The sequence below is a fragment of the Ciconia boyciana genome, chromosome 5, assembly GCF_034638445.1.
Source record: "Ciconia boyciana chromosome 5, ASM3463844v1, whole genome shotgun sequence".
Taxonomy (NCBI): domain Eukaryota; kingdom Metazoa; phylum Chordata; class Aves; order Ciconiiformes; family Ciconiidae; genus Ciconia; species Ciconia boyciana.
In genome coordinates this window covers 55,990,321-56,009,442 of record NC_132938.1, presented here as the reverse complement: position 1 = coordinate 56,009,442, position 19,122 = coordinate 55,990,321, and positions in this window count along the sequence as shown.

The following is a 19,122-nucleotide window of genomic DNA, read 5'->3' as shown; positions in this document are numbered from 1 at the left end:
TTATCAGGCTAGGCTTAGAATTATGTTAGACTGGTTTGGCTTTGTTCCAGATGCAGTTGAGAGTATAGAAGCACATCCACTCTTTAACAAAGAAGCCTCCCTGAACACCACTATGAAAAGCAGAGATTGTTGCTTTGAAGTTTCTACTTTTTCCTTCTTGTTCTTATGTAAGATTACTCTTCACCCACTCCTCCAGTAGGGTTACAAACAATAGTAAATGCTGGTAGCATTAGACCTGGCATGAATGGCTTTGTTAAAATGATAACATACTTTGGGACTGACTTTTGTTGCCTCTGTGTGCTTCAGAAGGGACACAAAGAGGTGATAGTTGTGTTTCTTGGGAGTGCCAGTATTGTTGGCTTGCCCTGACTGGGTAGAGGATGCAAAAGTGGGCTTTGGTAGCTGAAAAAGTCTGAGAAAGCCTGATTTAGCCTGCAAAGAGTGAGGGAGATGTGTTAGATGAGGGCGAATCCCAGAGTTCATTGGCAGAACGAGTTTCAGCTTGTGTATAACTTACAGGAGCAGATTTTAGTGAAGAGGTGAAATCAGTACCTCTTGCTGCTATGTTCTTTCTAGCAAGAGGCAGATGCAGTTGTACACATGTCCCTCACCTTGCTGTATTTCTGAGTTGCACCAGTTAGAAGATTTACATGAATGTCCATATCAAGAGAAACCAATTGAGTGGCCGCAAGAAAAGAGGGTCTTGGGTAAGTTCTCTTAGAGAACTTAAATTCAGGTTTTAAATGTCTTTTTTCATGTTGTCACTGAATTCAATGATTCTGTGATTCTAATTTGGGTCCTGCTGCGGAGGGAAAAGTTAGAGCTTCTGAACATTCACAGTCCCTGTGCTGTTTGGTGACTAGCATCCTAGACACATGGTGTCTTAACATTTATAATTTCCATTACTTACCCTGTTTCATGTTTCAACTTGCCACTAATTCTTTAGCCAAAGACAGACATTCTTTCTTTTTCACTTTCTAAGTGAAAAAGAAAGCATGTCTAACTTTACAACTGGTATAAACTATGCACTGCAATATACAGGAGGCTTTTCTCAAAGGGGTTTCAAGTGCTCCTAAAACTTTATGATGTTCCTGTGATAACTAAATTTGTATCAGAGAGTGTGGATTTTTTTGTACTTAGGAGCATTTTTGATTAAGGCATGATAAACTTCAATCACAAAGTTGCATTTTTCACCGGAGGAGGAAACAAAAGTTTCTGGTTATGAGGTTTAGCTTATCCTTAATCCTCGCAACCTCACTGCTGATTTTACCTGGACTGATTAATTTCCCCTTCTGGACCTCTCTGAAGAGGAGGGAAAGGCTTTAGCAGACTCAGGCTATTCATGTTCTCTGTTGTACCTTCCTTAGAATTCAGCACACCTTTGTCAGTTGGTTCCGAATAAATCAAACTGGACACGAAGTCTTTCTCTGAAATTTGAAGGTAGCAGAAATTTTATTAAAGTTCCCACTTGCTGATCTGGATGTTTAGGGGTGAATTCAGGAGTTCCCTTACCTCATTTTCAAAGGGCTTAAGGGCATAAGACAGACATGTTTCATTTGCTTTCTGCCTTCCCCTCGCCCTCAGCAGCCCAGAGCCCCACTGGGAGAGCACGTTTTTCCACCCTGCACCAAGCCTGAGTGCACTGCGGTCTGAGTGACCAATTTCTGTGTACTGTCACCTTACTGCTCAGCACAGCCACAGCTGGGCCAAGCACACTTCACTGGATCCTATTCCTTCCACCTCAGCAACCCCACTCACTTCAGGTCTATGAGAATTTCAGGGTTTTACGTGAATGTACAAGAGCGCGTGCTTTTCATAATATGTTTGTTACCTTTTTTAGTTGCCCTTGTGAACCATTTTTGGATCTCGGTAAGCGAATCTGTCTGCAAAATTTTGCTGAGTTTTTCCACCACCTGGAAGATGTACAGGATAGTTACCATGAAGTAAGAGAAGCTGATTCGCGACAGTTTTTGCATGTGTTTTAGTTTAGCTGTGTGAGTGTGCAGTTTTACAGCTGTGCAAATTGCCCAGCCTAAGATGTCCCATCAGTTTTGCCACAGTGTGAGCTAAGGACAGCAGTCTGCCTTTTGCAGACTGTGCTGTTGAGCGAGTGCCGTGTACACAGCACTTCAGAGACACAGGAAGGAAATTCCAAGCAGTGTTTACTACCTATAAAGCCCCTTGTGTGTGACGTAATATTTGCAGGCTGTTTTTTAGAGAACAAGTTTCAGCCCGTGTGCCAGCTGCATTGCTCCCTCAGTGATTGCCAATAGCAACTTCCAGTTAGGTGAAAGTAACTCAAGAGTAAATGCTAAATACAGAAGTCAGTAGGCTCCACACTGGGGTGGCGGGGGGAAGGAAATCTGACCAATAAAGTCCCACACGACCCTCGAGAGAAATAAAAATGTGTAACATCATAGGAAGCCATATACTGTAGCACTCATGTCTGACCTTTATTTCATGATCCAGGTAGCTCAGGTCAGAATTCACATTCTCCTGGATGTGAGGACTGTAATGCAAGTTGACGAATGGAGAGGAAGGCTGGGTGACAGGCGTGACGTGGATTCCCTGTCTATTTGCAGGTTGTGCAGAGGCTTGGAATTGTTTTTTCAAAAGCTTTTCCAAAATAGAAAACAATGTGTAAAGGAATGGCTTGACACCATTTAAGCAGCAGTTAAAGGCAATGTGAAGTATATGGCTAACGCTAGTCCCCAGCAAGGGTGTGCAGCAGAAAACACATCTAAAACTGTTATTCAGTTGAATATGACCACCTATAGGTTAATTGCATAGGTTGTTACAGCTTCTAATATACAGTCACCGAGAATAATAATAGATATTCGTGGCATAATGGGTAGCACTGAATGAGAATGAAAGTGATGCTGGGTAACTACTGATGGAAATCAGATGAGGAAGGGATTAAATCTGGACCTATGGTCTGTTTGCTTTTCCATGATGGGTTTGTAGCGTGCTGCTGAGCCACTACTCTTTATTTCTCTGTGCGCAGGCTTCACCAGTCTATTAAAGGCCCAGGAATCAAAATGTGATTGGCAGAAGGTTCTGTTTGTAAGTGCAGAGGAAAAGCAAAATGCAGCTAAGAGCTATTAAGAAACAGTAGTTTACTGAGTGTGGCTACATGGCAGTATCTGTCCATTATGTAGTTATTTTGCAGCCAAACCACAGTAAATACAATTTGAAGAACTGTGATCTGCATGTATAAGTGAACAGTAAAAGTAAAGCATGGTCTTTACTCACCCAGCTCAGGAACAAAAGAGCAACATTTAGACAGAACCCCACCCCCCAGTTAAAACAGAAAAGTTAGGAGAAAAGTGAGTCCTTATTTTTAGCATTTCTACTGCAAAACGTCTTCGTAGTGCCCTCTGCTGTCCGGTACCAGTGCAGCAACACTTGCATTCCCTTTTTCTCAAGAGTGTGCAATCCTCCTTGTGATACCGTTTGTAATGGAATATTAACTTAGCCCTCAGCTCTCCTACAGTCGCAATAGAGGAGGCGAGTAATTAGATAGCCTGCAGCATGAGACTAAAGACTTATTGCAGAAAGAATCTTTTACTGGAATTTATGAACACAGCTGCAAAGTTGGACCTAAACCCCAGCGTGCTGTTTCTACAAAACAGTGTCAGCAAAAGTAAAACTGTTGGCAGTAAGTAATCTAAAGAATCTTCGTGTTGTGAGGGGAGGAGGCTTTTTCCTGTACTTGTTTTTTGTAGTGTGACGTTTTTTCTCCAGCAGTTTGAAACAAAATAAATTTTATTCCCGTCTTCATTGGGTTTGACCATTTTTCTTGCTAGCGAAGCACAGTGACATTACAGAGCTGAAAGTGATACAGTTACAGCTTAGTTATCACCCTACTTGACAACGTCTCCCTTCCAAGCTCTCGTGTTCTACACATGGGATCATCACATCCCTCTTTTTGGTTCTGCGCTGTCCTCCTTAGCAGTCCAAGACTGTCAATTCAGGTTACAGTGTTGAGAAGTGAGAGAGCGAGCGCCAAAATACAGAGCTGTGTCTTTTTTTCCCTTACCTTTTCAGATGAAGTAGGGTTATTTTGAATCCTTTCAGGAACATCTGCACGTCCTTCTGGAAATCAACAGGCAGAGTGTTTTCTCAAGTTGAAAAATAAAGGCCATAAGATACACCTTATGTTATATCAGGGTGGGGGGCAATTTTAATTACAAAAATGCACAAGCCATATTTTAGGTATCTCTAAGGGGGTGTATTTCTTTCCTTTTTTGTTTGCCTTTACTACCTCACATAGTACATTAATGCAATTATTTGCTGAGATGCCTAAGAAAACTGAAGAAAATCCTGGAAAGTGTATTTCATAGATGCATGCTTGTAGTGCTGTGTAACCACTATTGCAGAATGTTGCTTATGGATGGAATAATTGCTGATAATTGTGAAATTATTAGATGTCTAGTGAGCATATAATCTCTAAAAGCTATGAAGATGCAAGAGTAGTTAGCGGGGAGAAATCTTGTAAGATGCAGTGACTAACACACATAGAGGGAAGAAATACTTGCCTTTTAAATGTACGTTCATTGCCCTATGGTCCCTTTACCTGGACCTGAGCTGTGATGACACAGTGCCCTGGCTGAGACCCAGCTGCACCTTTAACAGCTCAGGTTTCTCTTCTGCTGCGGTATAATACAGCAGTTTGGTGCCTCTACTCACGTGTCACAGACTGTGAAGTGCCTAGCTCACTTTGCATGAAGCCCTTGAGCTTTGGAAGGTAGCAGTTGGCAGATGTGTTGCTTGTGGTGTTCCCAGTTAGCACATGTTCTTGATCAGCTGCTTGCTCGGGGATGACTGTGTTGCCAGCAGGTGGGTGTTCTCTTGAAAAGCTGCTTCTTACAACACAGACCAGAGCGTTGTTTAATCCTGTGCAAAAAACCAAAGGATACAGTCTTTACTACAATAAACATGCACAGTTAACTTAGCAGGTGATCTTCAAGGAGAGTCTGTGCTGGAAGAATGGAAAACAGAGGTATCAAACTTGAAATTTGTATGTAATAATACAGGGCTTATGGAATGGTGTGTAAACAGTGAATAAACTTGACATACTTGAATAGATGTCAGAGGGCCATAAGCAGTCTGTTACAGAGGATGGTGTGATCAGCCACTGCCTGAACAGTGATGGTGTTCCAGATAAAATCTGGAGAGTGGCCAGGTAGGGTGAAGCACACTCATTTAGCAATGCCAATCAGGAGATAAGTATCATTCTTCTGCCTCTCTTAAAAAGCTTGTGGTTTTCAATGAGAGTCGCAGCATTTAATGAAGAACTAGAATCCTCCTTTCTTAGCCAGGGTAAAAGGAATTTTATAAACAATCACTATTTTTATCATTAACGTAAGTCAAACTGGATTTAACATGGCAAAGAAGCAGTGCTATTAAGTAGTTGATGAGGATTTTCAGAACCTTGATTCTGGTTAGTATCTGACATAAGACAAATATTAAGGAGAAAGTAATTACAGCTAAACATTACTCTGCTGAGAGTACAAAGATATCCACCAAATTAATCTGGCTGAGCCATGTAAGACTTTGGTCTTTGCTGGCTGTGGTCAGCTTCTCTTTTTTACCAGGCTCTAGAAAAAGAGAGAGATACACACACAAATGCATGCTTTATTTTTTGTGTGTTCTATATTTTTACTTTAGGTAGATTTTATATATATATATATATCTGCACACACAGACACACAGAATTGTGTACATTATACGCTAGGTGGTCAATCTGAAAGGAGTCTTGCTTTGTTCCTTCAAAGGCATCCCTTCCAAGATGCAAGAAATTCAGTTTTATTCAGAACTGATTTGGTCCTGCATCACCCTTCATCCCTTATTACAAAAGTTATATCACATACTCATCAACTACCAATACCAATCCTGATGCAATATCTACTTATTCTAACAGTCCCCAAGGAACTCGGCAGAGATTTTTTTTTCCCTTCGTGACCCTTCTGTGCCTCTCCATGTATCAGCAATTTTCTTTCACCTGCTGCCAGAAAGATGCCTTTGAGAAAGCATACAGGGTCAGCATCTGAAACAAAAGCCCATCCCTAGAAGTACTATTTCTTCTGCTGATGCAGATGGCACACTGATTTTGACTGTATTCCTTTCAGGTGTAGGCAGAGTAATCACAGCTAGATCTAGCACACAGCAGAGCAGCACGGTGTTTTTAGAGCACCAGGTTACTCTTATTAAATGCTGCATTGTGTAATATGTTGCTCCTGGAAAGGTACAAGAATTATTTAGGTGAGAGTGAAATAGAGAAAAAAATTGTGACAACCTGTCTCTGGCACTTACGGTACACTTGTGAGCACAGAAGGAAAGAGGAAGAAATTATTTTAGCTTGAAATAAATTATTTTAGCTTAAAAGAAAGTCCAGACAGTTGTCTTGGTGAAATAGTTTTAGTTTGCCTTGTAAAGAATTTAGTGCTGCTAACCTTTACGTTACCAACCTGAGATTATTCATTGCTGAGGACAGGTAAAGATGCTTAGTGGATTGAAATTAAAGTAACGGCTGTTTTTGATGAAATGCTTCTCTTAGACAGAAACAGGAAACGGGAGCCGTGGGTACTTTTGGAACAAAATCGCATTACACTCGCATTTCTCTTTGTGTTTGCCAGGACAGTTGTCCAGGCTATCTGTGTGGGCCCTCAACAACTCTTACCTGGTATGTGACAGACCATCCTAGGATGGGGAATGTTCCTGGAGAAGTAGTACTTTCCCCCTGAGCAGCTAGACTGAGAGTAACACCAGTTGTCCTTCCATGTGTTGTGGTTGAACTGAGGTTCATACACTGACTTGAAATTGGTATTTGTTCTGTAACCTTTCATATTCTCTTGTGGAGTGTCTTTCTGCAGAGCAAGTTGGCTCTTCCGCTGATCGCCTGAGGCCAAATGCTGGAGGTAAAGTAAAGAACATGAACTCAGATAGACTGAAAGTTAGTGGAAACTTCAATTACTGTTTTTCTTGTTATTTTTACCTCTTCCATATACAATTTGGAGAAGCTGTAAGCACAGGAGGGTAGAAGCAAGCTACCTACTGCTCCACTCCTAAGTAGTTACCTCAGGCAACCAATGCTGCTTGTCGGCACTTTCCAGCTGCTTTTATTTCCTTGCAGTTTCTGCTCCGGACCTTAGCCGCTCCTTCCTGTGCATATCTGAGACCCCTTTTTGTAGTAACAGACTCTATTGAAGCAGGGGGAGTGGATTGCTTTCTGACTTGCGACAAGAAGTGCAGGGACAAGTGATGATAGCAAAGGACATGTCCAGGCCTTTTTGGTTTCTATCTTTACTAAGGGTTGTGTATGCAGAGAGGCAGTCCCATGTCTCTTAATACTTGGTATCTGTTCTAGATCTTGGGTTTAGGTTGAATAATAGACTAGTAGCTGTTATTACCATTAACTTGGGTTTTTTTCCTTTCCTGTAGTAGCAGTCACTAATGTTCATAGTGTTCTTTGCCTCTGGCACTTGCTTAGGATACTCGGCACCGTAACATCTAAGATTGGGAACATCCTAAGAACGGCAGTTTATTGAAGGCACCTTGCAAATGTCACACAGAGGGGTTAGCTAATCTATTTCATGATGATCCAGAATCAAGTTCATCATAAGAAATTCACCTGTAAGAGCTGCAGGCTGTAAGAGCCTGGATGGGCTGAGAACAGAATAAGCATTCGTCAGTTATCTGTTGGGGTCAGGAAGCAGCATATTTTAAGGACTATGTGGAGAGAAGAGGGTTGGGAAAGGACAGGATGTCTTTTTAAGCAACTCTTAATGTTTTGCAAGGTTACATTTTTATTCCATAACTATGTCTCACCAGGGGAAAAATGCGAGTGAACTGACAGATTTTGCAATGTGCACAGAAGGTCAACAGACGTGAGGAGGCTTGCCCATCTGAAAACAAAAAGTATAAATTCCAGAGTTGAAGGTCTTGCATTAAGGTCATGCTATGCCCTGACAAACCAACCAAGCAAGGCAAGGTCAGTGTTTGTCGCCTGTGAATCATCACATTTCAGTGCACAAAGAGGCAGGGTGGAAGCTACAGTTCATAGAAATGGTTTGAAGCTTATGGCAAGCTCATCCTTTTTTTTCAAATTTCAAATACCTGTATCTCCTGATATCAAAAGTAAAAATACACATGTTCTGATTTTGGTTGTAGTGGATTGATTGAATAATTGACATAATGGATATGGCTATTTTGTGTAACATCCTGATTGCATTTGTATTTCTCAGCCAACCTTTATAACTTCAATTAAAAAAAAATAATTAATTGGGAGGCTAGCTTTTCCAAAGCCCTATAATTTTTTTAAATGTGTAGTACTTACCATAAAATATTCTCTCCATATGCTTAAGATTAAATGCTTACTCAAAATAGTCTATAAAGTAACTTGTAGGAGCAGAAAACGCTTTCTTTTTTCTGGGACTTCTGATTTTCTACATAATCCTACTTATGTTTTTATGTTGGCTACCTATAAAGGACTAGCTATATCTAACTGAAGTTTTTAAAAATGAAGTTCATGTGGGAGGGTTCTCTTCTTTACTAAATTGTTTAGTGGATTTTCTTTGGTAATCTAAACTGTCTTGTGAAACATACTTTTAGAATCTCACTAGTTATTTAGCAGCCTCAGAGTACTATATACAATAATTGCTGGTACAATACATTTTGGGGATTTTAGGGGTGTTACTTTACCAAAATAGCAACTTATGACATTGTTAATATTTAAGTTAGTAAAATTAAATGCAGCGATACCACGAACAATTGGACGTTTGACAGAACTATGTTACCAGCTAGCACTCATTTTTATATTGTAGATAAAATCGCACCCAAAATGTTGATTATCATTGCAGTATTCAACAATACTCAAAGGATTCCCGTTTCCTTACAAAGAATGCGTACAGCAGTTATTTAGAGTAGTCTTATCTGTCTGATCTGACTGTGTTAATGAACTCTCAAGAAAAAATGTAACTTATCTTGTTTATTGCCTTTTCACCAGTTCTCAGTCTATACCCGGAAAGCATGTAAGTGATGGTGTAATGGACAGAAAGGTCTAACTACCTGAGAAGCAGTGCTGTAGAGGACCTTGTTCTCAGCAGGATGCTAGGTCAGCTAGGTAGGTTTGCTAGCTGCAGCAGGTAATGTTCCCCCTGTAGCAGGGATTCACGTCTTTCCTCGGGTAAGGGTCTTCAGCTGAGCGAGCGGCAGCTGGCTTGTCTGCTCTGCCGAGCAGCTGTGGCAGGCACTGGGCTGGTGATGCGGGGAGACTCTAGAACTGCTCTTGTTGACACTTCTGAGCTGTGCACCGCCATGGCAGCAGCACAGCCCTATCTTTTGCCTGTCATTAGCAGAGGGAAAAGCTTGTGTACCTCCAGTTCATCCTTTATGTTTTTAGCATTCTTCCACTTTAAAATTAATATTTGTGACCAGAAATAATGAATTTCTGTAGAGAATTAATATTTGCATGTGGACACAGAAAAAAAGGCTGTGCACAGGACTGTAAAATCACCTGACCTTGGGGTTTTGTGTTCAATAAAATTCACAGTTTTGGACAAGATTTTAGGGATTATTTTTTCTAGAGTACAAGTGCAGTGCTACATAGTTTCAACAGGTGAAATTCTCATCATCAAGTAGGGTTAATGGAGTTAAATGAGTAAGTGTAAAAATGCATTTTCAGGCATTGACCAGTAAGGATCTTAAATGTAGTCATGCGATTGCTGTTTGAATCTAGTAACAGGAAGAAAATCTAGAAATCTACATTGCGATGTGGCCACTGGTTATTGCCAGAGATGTCTCCAATGGTGCTTTGCCCACAAAAATAAGATTCCTGCTACACTGAGGTTGCAACTCCAGTACACTTTTCAGGTCTCCTTAGAAATCCTCCAAGTTTACAAGTGTTATTATATAGACTCAGACACTAAGTCACAGGATATTTTGTGTCTCAGTTTCACAGGCTCTTATTTCCTTACCACTGCTCATATTCCAGAAAGCACAGCTATCAGAGATGGCTTTTCCCTCCCTGTGATGGTGGACCAGAATCAGTGCTTTTGGTCCCACCAGGGGGCCATAGCAGTCCATTAGCTTGTGGTCTCCAGGCGCAACTATTTCAGGACATTATACTTGCGAGTGACTGCTACTCATTTAATTTTTTATTGGTTTTGTTGGTTTTGCAAGCCATCTTGGGAACAAAGAGGAGAATAAAAGCTTTGTGAGGTCAACAATAAATTAGATGTAAGTTTCTTGTCGTGATTTTAAGGTCTTTTGTAGAAAAAATGGGGCACACTGTTTCTTTTTGTATTCACCAGAAGTGGGAATATATGGCATTGTCCACAAGAAGTTGGAGAAAAGCAAAAAATGGAAGAAGTGTGAGGAGGCTTTTTTTACACTTGGAGGGGGAAAAGAGGAGTGTGACTGGTGTGACTCTGTCATTACGACAAATGTTTGGATAACTTACAGGCTAAGTTGCTATTGAATCTTTTCAAGAAGAGAAGGCAGCTGATAGCAGAAGCTCTAAGAAAGGGTCCATGCAGCTGCTAGCTTCTGATCCTGCAGCCCAAAATGGCCTGTTACCATTTGCTTTGTTGTAAGGCCCATGTAGAGAAGAGGCTGTTGTGAAGGCACAGAGGTAACAGGAAGCATGGGCTGATTTTGAGTTGTCATACGTGGGGACACAAAGTGTCAGGACCCCTGGGGCACATGTTAAGATCTATATTTTGTTTCTGAAAGCACTTTTATCAATTATTTTTAAATAAACCCAGCAAGGTTGGCATGAAATTGTGGATCTACTTCCTCATGAATCCTCTGTGTCTGTGGACGGGGGAAGAGCACAAGAGAGCCAGAGTTAACAGAAAGTACCTGCATCTTTGCCACATGTAAGAGACAGCAGGACATTGTTGAAAGGAGGAATGCAAGAAATTCAAAGGATGTGGAAGGGACTGCAAGAAGTCTTTCATACTGCTGTTCAATTAATTTTCGAGTAAACTATGACAAGGAAATGGCTTCCTGGGGACCACGACTGTCTGCCTACAGAACAGACTGTAAGTTGCAAACCTTGTTTTTCCAGCGTACTGCGTTTTTTTACGATTGCTTGGGATTTCCACGTAGTTGCTATAAAAGCAACTTAAGCAAATAGCCAGGTGACTTGTTAAAAGGGAGGTGCCATTAAGATCTCACATAGTGCATTATTGTCTTTATCCAAATACAGCAAATGAAAGTGAGGTTCTGGAGCAGCATTTTCCTGAGATGCAGTACAAGGAGCTTAACTTTCTTTGGTAAATTGATGAAAGGGATAATTTGGGAAAACTTCATTTTTTACAAAGCAGATTCATTGACTGGGGAATTCAATCTAATTCTGTGACTGGGATGCCTATGGGGAGGTAATACTGCTGATGCTGCAAGACAACAGTTCATAATGTCTTAAATGTTAAAGAGATGATGACATATCTAAAAGGAGAAATGGAGAATGGATGGAGTCAGGTGAAGGGCAGTAGTGTTAGCTGCCAAAGTTATGTGTTCTGTGAGGTTTGAATATTGTGCGGTTCCCTCGTTCAGCTCAGCCTGTTGATTTCAGTGGAAGGTGAAAGGATGAAGTATTATTAAGGTATCAGAATCTGCCAGTAATTCTGGCACTTTGCCTTTTCACACTTTCCTTTCCCCAGAGCTGATCCATATTTCTTCCACTATAGTGCTATAAAAATACTAAGATGATTTTTCAGTTTTAAAGGGAATAGCTTTTTTGGACATGTATTTTGTTGCCTTATGAAAAACATTTTCCAAATGTTAATTGAGGTTGAAATTGTGCCTGGGTCCACCAGTTTAGACATAATGGAGGATCTTTAGTTACTCTTGAAACTTATTCTTATCTATCTCTTCACCTCAGTTATCTATACCATCTTGGACCGCTCTCCAGTAGTCTGGGCTCAACGTGAAGTCTTATTTTCAAAAGCCTAAGTCTCGTGGAAAGCAAGAAAGATTTGGCACATAAGCTAGGGGGATACCTTGGGAAAACTCAGAACTAGATTTGGGGATTTGCACGTGCAGAATATCAAATCCAAGAATTTATGCAATGCCTATCTGTATAAGAAAACAGCTAAGATGTTCTGTAGAAGTGTAAACCTGAGCTGGACAATTAAGTTTTAAAGGTACTTTAGCTCTTGCACCCAGCTAGAACTGAGAAGTTGAGAAAGAATAGGGGCAGATACAGCAGAGCGTTACAGATTTGTTTCAACTTTGGATCAAACAGCAACTGAAATCTTGAAATAAAAGGCTGGCTGGAAATGCTTTGGGAGTTATTGATAAAAGTCTTGGTGAAAGATAATTGAAAGAAGTCTGGATTGGGGGGTGATTCCAACAATTTTCTTTGGTTTCAAAATTTATTAATGTTTCTTAAAGCAGTGGTTCTCAGGAGGGGGGGTATCTTTGTGTTCATGGAAAGGTGCTTCTGAAAGACTTCTAGTCAAAGCTGGAGAGACACAATATTTGTTCCAAAGTGGTATCCAGCTTTTTGATTAAAAAAAATATAGAGTAAGCAGCTTTAGCTACAGTTCTGGTAGCAGTCCTGTGCAATTTCCTATGCAATTCAGAGGATTGTGACCTACATAAAGATAAAGATCTACAGTAAAGTAAAACCATGAACCACTTTGTTGTCCCCATTCCTACAATTCCCACCCCTATAGTGATACAACAAGGAGCATTCAGGATCATATCATGGAGATACAAAGATAACTTTCTCAGTGCCAGATGTTCTTCAGGCAAAAGAAATACCATCTCTGGTTTTGATCGCATTCGTGGCAGTTGCTAGCTAAAATCAGTTTACAAGCAGAACAGCCTGGGACAATAAATAGTAACTGTGAGTAAATAATGACAAAACAAACAGAAATGGTGGATAAAAGCCAATTTGAGAGAAGTCTATGATCTTTCTATGTTCAGATATCTCCAGGGTGTGAGGGGAAGGGCTGCTCTAACATCTTAAGATCTGGATTCTTTCATGAACTGCCAGTTGAAGACATTGCAAGGCAGCTATTATCAGTGCTTACTATTGATTGGGAACCTGCTTCCTCCTGGCTGAATTCCATGATTTTATCACTCCTTTCAGGAATGGATTTAGCATGTTCAGTAATGCCAGATATGATTATTTAACAAATAGGAACATCTGTTCAGTGGTTAAGTGCCCCTCTTGGTTCTGATTTCTGGCTAAAATCAGGCAGTAAATTGCTTTGCTTCTCTGAGCTTTTTCTTTCCACCTATTTATCTTACCGATACCTGACAACCTTAATTGCATTTTTGATCCAAAGATAAGCTGGTGGTGGGCATAAAGCTTCCTCCACCTCCCCTTGTACAGTGATGTGCACAGAAAAGGTGAGGTGGGACTGAAAAGGAAAGCCAACAGAGCTCTACAGGCAGCACATACTACTGGCTTTGGAGGTCACTAAATGTACTTTTAATTTTTTTGCATTTTAGATTTACATACTGTATGCAAGTTATAGCACTGGTTGGCGCGCTGGTGTTCTAGCTTGTGGCATGTTATTTAAGAAAGCACATTTATTCCTCATTTGCAATCTACAGGCCTGGCTGTATTATTCTCAAGATTTTCAACACACTTGCATATTTCAGGCATGGCCCACTAAAGCATTGCACTGGAAGCAGAGATGAATCGCTGTACTGTTTTATAATAGGAAAAGACAAGGAATTAGTTTCTGATAACAGAAATATTTACATGCAGTGCTCTCAGGCATTTCTTAAAGAAAGATCCTTCTTTGAATCCCAGCTTCAGCTGTACAAAGTTAACAAAACTGTAGAAACATAGGCAGGGAAGTTCTCTGCTTCACTCCGCTGTCCCCAGGGAAGGTCAGCTCTGGCATGCTTGTCTAACTAGGTCTTATAAGACGTCCAAGATGATGGCACCACACCATCTCCAAGCAATCTATGTTTTTTGCTATCCATGCCCAGAGAAAGTTTTTTTCTGAAGTGTAATTTGAATCTTCCTTCTTTCAGTTTAAGTCAATTTTTTCCCTGGCCATCATGGAGATGGAGAACAGAACATGAAAAAGAAAAGCTGCACAGAAACTCTGGAAGAATATGATCACTGTGTTTCACCATCAGGCATCATTGCTCTGCTTAGGAAAGCTCTGATTTTCATTGCTGAGCTTTGTAAAGTTTTGGGTACTGCCAGAACTATTACTCAGCAATCCTGAGCAGCTGCTGAACAGCAGAATACATCCAGAGATCTTTACACCTGTCTAATAAAACAGTAGAAAGGCAATAAAGAAGGTATGGCTCGATGAACCTGAAAAGAAAGCCTCAGAAATAGGAAGTATGAAGGGGATATGGCAGAAAGATGAACCTTCTGGCTGAAATGGGCAAACTTTCTTTTAGCGGCTTGCAGCGGGGAGGTCACAGCAAGTGCCGTAAGTAAGCCTGTTGCCTCGTTCCCTTCCTGCTGAGACTCAGCCCCCCTGGTTATGGATGGGACATGACAGATCTACCAGATTTCTGAAGTCAAGGACCCCAGCTGTGTTCATCTGCATCTGTGTTGTGGCAATTTCCCAAACACTGTACTCCTGCAGGTTAGTATACTAGCCCCCTGCTTGTCCTTTTCCTGGATTCAGGTCAATTTGTCTTTGATTTGGGTTCCACATAGACTCCTGTCTCATGTCATATATGGTCATTGACCCTATGTTTGCTTATGGAGCAATTGTGTTTGATTCTAGACTTGACTCTGCAGGAGGGCATCTGAATGATTTGAGTGGAAAAGAGCCTCTCTGAATACCCCCATTTTAGGGGCTTTCAGTCAAGAAGTTGGCCACTGGTGGTGTTTTTTGCAGTGCAAGCTGGCATGCTGCACAGCAGTGTAGCTGGCTGGGGGGATCCCCACTGACTGGTTATTCCAAAAACCCATGGCAGCACCTCAGCTCAGGGCAGTCTTGGGGCAGTTTGACTGCCAGCTGCAGCTGGGAGGCTGGCTGTGCCCACTCTTTGCGCCCCAAAGCCAAGAAACTGAAAAAGAAAATACCCTGAAGTGCAGCCTAGGACTATTGGGCTTGCCTTTGAAATATTGTTACCTACTGACATCAGTCCCTTTTCTGAAACTGCTTAATAACCTGAACCTTCCTCTTGGAAGCTTTGAGAAAGATCAGGTATCAACTATTTAAATGCAGTTAGCTGAAAATTGATAGATGGATGATGATGTAAACATGTATTGCTTTATGGGTACTGTCACACTGCTGATGCACACTCTGCAATGATGTAGATGGCTGTAACAACATATTTGGAGGTTAATCTGTTTTGAATCATTAAGGTGGTACCTCAGTGCGAGCGCTGTTGCAGAACTTCTAGGGCAAGATTCTGCCGTGCGCTGGTCAGATATAGGTGGCTTGCATGAATTAACAATGCATTTACTTATTTGTAAAAGAGATCTTGAAGGTGGTATTCCTAAAATCCTTCAGGCTTGAGGATTAGGTCAGAGAAGTTTGAAGAGTTCCAGCATTTAAACAGAACTTTTTATTACTCGGGATATGTTGTAGATCCAGCATGCAGCTCATTAGGTAATCACACTGAAGATCATAGGTTCACCATACTGTTATTGGTGTTGGTTCATATTATTAGAAAATATCCATTTATTTACTCCACAGGGGGATTTTTAAATAAGTTTTGAGTAAGCACATATTCTTCTTGTGATAAGTTACTCTGAAAGGTAGAGATGGATGTCAATATGACTTCCAAATCTAAGGCTGACTAAACTTTGGCCCATCTTTGACATGTATAGCTTAATTGTCTCTCTTCCAAGAATGTGGCTCTGTTAGTTGGAACAACACCATCTACTGACACTCCTAAAGCCAGTAAGTAATAAAATTGTTGATTCATACTCATTCCCTTTTGCTCCATTTTTACTTCAAATAGTGTAAGATGTGCTTTGTTCTTCTTGTTTGTCACTTGGCTGTGATTTTTCAGAGACCTAAAAGGAAGATAAAAGGCATTATTTAAAAAAGGGTTGTTCATACTTGATTCAGCACTCTCCTTAGATATTATTTTCCTATATATTTGAAGAAGCAGATGAAGCATTCCATAAGCAGCTGGCAGGAGTCTCACAATCTCTAGCCCTTGTTCTCGTGGAGGACTTCAACTTAACGGATGTGTGCTGGAAATACAACGCAGCAGAGAGGAAACAGTCTAGGAGGTTCCTGGAGTGTGTGGAAGATAACTTCCTGACACAGCTGGTAAGTGAGCCTACTGGGGAGATGCCTCACTTGTCCTGCTGTTTACAAACAGAGAAGAACTGGTAGGAGATGTGGTGGTCGGAGGCCATCTTGGACTTAGCAACCACGGTACGATAGAGTTCTTGATTCGTGGCGAAGTAAGGAGGGGGGTGAGCAAAACCACTACCATGGACTTCCTGAGGGCAGTCTTTGGCCTGTTCAGGACACTGGTTGACAGAGTCCCTTGGGAGACGGTCCTGAAGGGCAAAGGGGTCCAGGAAGGCTGGGCATTCTTTAAGAAGGAAGTCTTAAAGGCACAGGAGCAGGCTGTCCTCATGTGCTGTAAGATGAACTGGCAGGGAAGATGACCGGCCTGGCTGAACAGGGAGCTTTTGTTGGGACTCAGGAAAAAAAGGAGAGTTTACCACTTTCGGAAGAAGGGGCAGGCAACTCAAGAAGAGTACAGGGATCTCGTCAAGTCATGCAGAGAGAAGATTAGAAAGGCAAAAGCCCAGCTAGAACTCAATCTGGCCACTGTTGTAAAAGATAATAAAAAATGTTTTTACAAATACATTAACAACAAAAAGAGAACCAAGGAGAATCTCCCTCCTTTATTGGATGCGGGGGGGAACATTGCCACCAAGGATGAGGAAAAGGCTGAGGTACTTAATGCCTTCTTTGCCTCAGTCTTGAATAGTCAGACCAGTTATCCCCAGGGTATTCAGCCCCCTGAGCTAGAAGACAGGGACAGAGAGCAGAATGAACCCCCCATAATCGAGGAGGAAGCAGTTAACAACCTGTTACACCACCTGGACACTCACAAGTCTCTGGGGCCAGATGGGATCCACCCAAGGGTACTGAAGGAGTGGAGTACTGATGTCCAAGGGTACTGATGTCCACCCAAGGGTACTGAAGCTGGCGGGGGAGCTTGCCAAGCCACTCTCCATCATTTATCAGCAGTCCTGGTTAACCAGGGAGGTCACAGACAACTGGAGGTTAGCAAATGTGACACCCATCTACAAGAAGGGCCGGAAGGAAGATCTGGGGAACTACAGACCTGTCAGCCTGACCTCGGTGCTGGGGAAGATTATGGAGAAGTTCATCTTGAGTGTGATCAACAGGCATGTGCAGGCCAACCAGGTGATCAGGCCCAGCCAGCATGGGTTCAGGAAAGGCAGGTCCTGCTTGACCAACCTGATCTCCTTCTATGACCAGGTGACCCACCTAGTGGATGAGGGAAAGGCTGTAGATGTTGTCTACCTGAACTTCAGTAAAGCCTTTGACACTGTCTCTCACAGCATTCTCCTGGAGAAGCTGGCAGCTCATGGCTTGAATGGGTGTACTCTTCGCTGGGTTAAAAACTGTCTGGATGGCCGAGCCCAGAGAGTTGTGTTGAACAGAGTTAAATCCAGTTGGCGGCCGGTCACAAGCGGTGTTCCCCAGGGCTCAGCTTTGGGGCCAGTCTTGTTTAATATCTTTATCAATGATCTGGATGAGGGGATCGAGTGCGCCCTCAGTAAGTTTGCAGACGACACCAAGTTGTGCGGGAGTGTTGATCTGCTTGAGGGGAGGAAGGCTCTGCAGAGGGACCTGGACAGGCTGGATCGATGGGCCAAGGCCAATTGTATGAGGTTCAACAAGGCCAAGTGCCAGGTCCTGCACTTGGGCCACAGCAACCCCATGCAACGCTACCGGCTTGGGGAAGAGTGTCTGGAAAGCTGCCTGGCAGAAAAGGACCTGAGGGTGCTGGTTGACAGCCGGCTGAACGTGAGCTGGCAGTGTGCCCAGGTGGCCAAGAAAGCCAATGGCATCCTGGCTTGTATCAGAAATAGCATGGCCAGCAGGACTAGGGAAGTGATCATCCCCCTGTACTCGGCACTGGTGAGGCCACACCTCGAATACTGTGTTCAGTTTTGGGCCTCTCACTACAAGAGAGACATTGAGGGGCTGGAGCGTGTCCAGAGAAGGGCAACGAAGCTGGTGAAGGGTCTGGAGCACAAGTCTGATGGGGAGCGGCTGAGGAAACTGGACTTGTTTAGCCTGGAGAAGCGGAGGCTGAGGGGAGACCTCATTGCTCTCTCCAACTACCTGAAAGGAGGTTGTAGAGAGGTGGGGGTTGGTCTCTTCTCCCAAGTCACAAGCCATAGGACAAGAAGAGATGGCAAGTTGCACCAGGGGAGGTTTAGATTGGATATTAGGAAAAATTTCTTCACCAAAAGGGTTGTCAAGCATTGGAACAGGCTGCCCAGGGAAGTGCTGGAGGAGTTCAAAGAATGTGTAGATGTGGCACTTCAGGACATGGTTTAGTAGGCATGGAGGTGTTGGTTTGACAGTCGGACTAGATGATCTTAAAGGTCTTTTCCAACCTTAATGATTCTATGATTCTATGATTCCTCTTCAAAGTCTTTTAACACTTGCTCTAAACCCAAAACCTTTCAGAACCAGTGTTTAGCTAATTTGCAGCTTCCACCTTTGGCTTTTGTTCTTCAGCTTACATCATTGTCCCATGAGCAATTGATTTATTTTCTGTGTGTTCTGGAAAGGTATTGGTGTTTATTTCTGGGAGTCTTTGTTTATGTTCTCACAAAACTGCATGTCATGATCCCATGCTTGCTTAATTCAGCTCCATTGCCTTGTCATTCACATCTGTGTGATCTTCAGATATGGTCCCTAAGCTGTTTGAACAGATTTAATTTGACCTTCCCTGCATGCTAGCTCTGAATCTTAACCTGCTGCTCCATTTTATCTCTGCACTTCATAGCAATAAGCACCTGCAGAGTTTCGCATACCTAATCCTTTGAACATCCTTAAATGTGCAGGTGGAAAAATACAAAGGGGTTGAGCAGTCACAGCTTCTGTACTGTGTAGGGTGGGACTTCAGAAATGTTGCATTTTTTTTCTATCTGCCAGTAACCTGTGG